Source organism: Bidens hawaiensis, unplaced genomic scaffold (genome assembly GCF_021521415.1).
Source record: "Bidens hawaiensis isolate Kalapana, Puna unplaced genomic scaffold, B.hawaiensis_p1.1 tig00014615_1, whole genome shotgun sequence".
Lineage (NCBI taxonomy): Eukaryota > Viridiplantae > Streptophyta > Magnoliopsida > Asterales > Asteraceae > Bidens > Bidens hawaiensis.
Window position 1 is genome coordinate 400,523 of NW_027492274.1, and position 4,237 is coordinate 404,759.

The 4,237-nt window shown below is 33.6% G+C and overlaps 1 pseudogene across 1 annotated transcript; it reads left to right on the forward strand.

Moving 5' to 3' along the window:
- The first annotated feature begins 1,560 nt into the window (after window positions 1–1,560).
- LOC143547103 (senescence-associated carboxylesterase 101-like) lies at window positions 1,561–3,652 on the forward strand (annotated as a pseudogene). The gene is made up of 3 exons (XR_013137719.1): window positions 1,561–1,824; window positions 1,940–2,255; window positions 2,348–3,652. The product of XR_013137719.1 is annotated as a senescence-associated carboxylesterase 101-like (transcript).
- Window positions 3,653–4,237: the final 585 nt, after the last annotated feature.

Here is a 4,237-nt window from a genome sequence, read left to right on the forward strand (position 1 = left end):
TATTGCCAAGGGAATGGATGTTCTTAGAAGATAGACAGATCTGATGGCTCGGGTATTTAAAATTCTCGTAAGTTTTGAAGAAAGCTTGAAACAATATTTTGTAACCAAATTAAGAGTGTTCAATCCCATTGCTATAAAGTTAATACTTAAATCAATAATAATAATAATAATAATAATAATAATAATAATAATAATAAATCGTTGTGTGTTTACTTAGAAAAAGTAAAAGGACACCACTTGTTGGTTAATGAATGGTAGAAATATTACTCTCTTTTATTTAATTTGTTTTATTTTTATATTATTGTAGTTTGTTTTGCGGATATTTTGTTTCTATCATTTAAATTCTAAAATACAATATTTTCTTTTGGGTAAAATTATAAATATGGCATTGCGACTTGACTATTTTTATATGTCTTGATATTAATTTTTTTCCAAGCCGCATTATAAGTAGTAACGCACATATAATCGAAGCACAAACGTACACGTTGTCAAAGCTACCTTAATGCTTTATAAAATTCTGAATATATGATATCGTCCCAACAATATTGGTACATATCAGCATCAGTACTCGTTTTTCACTTTCGTTTCCTTTATCTAGCTAGTGCCGGTATTGTACCGATGTTGTAACAAATCGAAGTTGATCATACCGATCCAAAGCCCCTTTTGAATGTGTTTTTTTACCACAAAACCCCGGTCTAAATTTAGTTGAAAACGACATTATATTTAAAATAAATTAGTGTTCTTGGAATAATATATAAGCTATAATAGAGGTGTTGTTGTACTGGTACCATGATGAACCTAATTGATTCTAAACGAACGACTTCTGTATTTGTACTATCGTATTATTCGAACCGATGTCGCTATTTGTTGTTGTTGTTGTTTTCGATCAACTTTATGTTGAAATCAGAGTTGTATTCAAAATACAATGGTTTTTTTTAACCTATGCAATAGTGAGTACTAGTGTTGTGATGAATTGGACCAATAATGTCATTGCTATCGGTATTATCAGATCTGTTATCGAGATTCATATTTATAGTTTTCAGTCGATGTAAAACGGTGTTAATATCCTTTTGATCGAGCATATCACAAATTTAGTTTTTTATTTTGTTTTCTATTTTGACTGCTATACCGAGAGTTGGTAGTGTATCGATACTATAATGAACTGAATCGATACTAAACCGATTTTCCGCTGCTAATACGTGAGGGGATACTATTCATAATTCATATGCATATTGCATACTATTTGGGCTCGTAGCTTTAGCTTTGCAAGTTTTGGATTTATAGCAAAGAATTATTTTTCGAAGAACTAATTCTAATACTAAGCGCGTATTTTAGGTAACTAGCCCTAGAGGTCCCCACGCGGATCCATTAACGTGGAAGCCTTTGGTTTTATATTCAAGGGGCAAGGAGTCATTTGATCTTATAATTCAAAGTATTTTAAGATAAATCCTCAAACAAGTATAACTGATTAACTGCAATAAAGACAACCCATTGACGATGTTAACATCCTTAAAACATATATATATACTATACCCCACCAAAACGCGTCTGGCCTACACATGCTCTCCATTTCTATGGCCCACAGATCAATAATTAATAAAGACATATCCGACGAATTTATTGTTACTGAACCAACTACAAAAAGATTTTGAAATTCATCAACCAATCGCTATGAACATTCATCGCAAATGTTAACAAATTTCTTCAAAATTTACGTTGTGATGTGATACCCGAAACCAAGCTATATAAAGTCCCATTTCATCATCCTCAACATCAACAAGAATAAACAGCCAATAACTTAAGAAGAAAGATGAGTAAAATCATGTACGTTTTATTTCCATATATCCTATTTTCTTTAAGCTAGTAGGGTTTCAGTTTTGTTAATTAGTTTTCTTGATTGTATACTACCATTAATGGAATTCTTTTTTAAAACATGCAGGTTTAGAAGAGAAGTTGAACTCGGCAAGTTTCTCGGCAGCCTTGATGTCAATCTAGACGCTTATCAAGCAATTTTGGAGACTAACTTTACTTATGAACTTCACACCACTCATTCTGGAACCAATGTTTTGGCTTTCAAGTGTTCCCCTGATTATACGACTCGATTTCTTGAAGGAGAGTTTAATTTAGTTCCATCTGAAAACCTCCCAGTCCTTGACTTCATTTCCACGAAACTCAACTCTTCATTCTCCATTAACGAAGCTGCAGTTGAGCTGTTTCAGAATCTCAGTGACGACCTTATAGAGCTGGAAAATAAGGTATATGTGTGCCTGATTATTTATAGTAGATATGGAGATCAAGATCATGTGAAAGATGACTTCTTAATTATTGGTTCAATTGTGTTTTACAGTACATAAATAACTCGTTGAACGTAACTGGATCGGGTTTGGGTGGATATCTTGCTGTTCTTTCCACGCTACACCTACATCATGCTATATAGATGTGGAAGAATCAAATGGTTCTAAGAAAACCAAAAGGCCGATTTGCATAACTTTTGGTTCCCCTCTTGTTGGTGATGCAGCTTTCCAATGTGCCATCGCGGAACGCCCACAATGGAAATCAAGTTTTCTGAATGTGGTTGCAAAGAAGGATGCCATTGCTAGTTTTTTCTCATCAAATACTCCATGCAAGCCCCTTGGTACTTTCCTATTTTGCACAGAATCAGGTGATCACACGGCATTTGACGATGAAGATTCGATCTTGCTGGTTCTAGATGCCATGAAGTTATCGAATGCAGGTAACGTACAAATTTATGATTATATGAATGTCTTGAATTCTATCAGAAGGAAGGTATTGCACCATGGGGTTTCTGAATTGGGCGAGTCCGACTTGAATTTGTTGAGGGCGGGAATCACAAGGGAAGTCGGTGTTTTGGATGATCATATATCCAATGATCAAATTGGGAAAATAGAGAAACAAAGAAAGTTGATTAAAAAGAAAAAGAATCCTTATGATCCTACTAAAAAGCTAAATGACATGAAGATAAGTTTGACATATATGGAATGGTATATGAAGAAACAAAAACTGGAAAGAGGTTACTATGATAGCTACAAGAATGCGAAAACAAGAGAGGAAATTGTGAGCCAACAAGAAATTTTAAAGCATCAACGTGAACTTAGCAATTACTGGAAGAAGACTGTTGAAGAGAAGAATCGAATGCCACAAAAAGAAGGCTCTAAGTTGCGTAAACGTTGGCTCTTTGGTGGGACTAACTACAGAAGGATAGTTGAGCCTCTAGACATAGCAGAATACTACAAAAAAAGGTAACATAAACTACATAGAGAATCGGGCAGAACACTATAAGTTGTTAGAGAAGTGGTCGGATGAAGACAAGGACTCAAAATCAAGTGAGATGAAAAGGAATACCGCCGCTAGTCTTACTGAGGATTCTTGTTTCTGGGCACATGTAGAAGAGGCATTGCTTTCGTTAAGAGAATTGATGAATGGAGGGCAAACCGACTTTGAGCAGAAGTTGGAGGACTTTGAGGTTTATGTGATGCGCGCTATCAACAATTACTCGGTGTCACCGGATATTTTCTTGCCAGAGAGTAGTTTAATGACTCTGTGGAATGAGTATAAGATACATAAAGGAACTGCATATGCTTCTGAGTTTGCTCAATACATGAACAATGGGAGCTACAAATCATATAAGTAAGGCCCAATGGAGCATCATGAGGATAACCTGAAGTTTAAATAATATTCGCAGTTTGATTATGAAAATAATAAAATAAATAATGTATTTGTTTTTCTTGTTAATTTTAGCTTGTTTGTTTTGGTTTGGTTTTGTAATGTACACTATCATGTCGGTGTTTGAAATATTAGTGAAATTTATATGTTTAATAACTATTATTGTAACATTTGTCATTTTTTCGGTTTAACTTGTATTTGTATTTGTATAAAAAAACCCGACCCGTTTTGATCATTCGGATTCGTCGTTATTAATAAAATGTTGGATTATATATTCGTTTATGTTTCACAAATGTCGGGTCAAGAAAACATCACTTTCGGTATGTTATAACACCTCTTTATGATGAAAAATGACTTAAAACATATGTTGCACGGGAACTGGTACGGGAACGGGAAACGGCAAAACTCAAAAAATCAAGAAACGGGTACGACAATAAATATATATAAAAAATAAATATATATATATATATATATACACACACATAGGTAATTAATTACTAGTAACAAATAAATAAATATATAATTTTTATTTATATATAATGTCATTTAAACA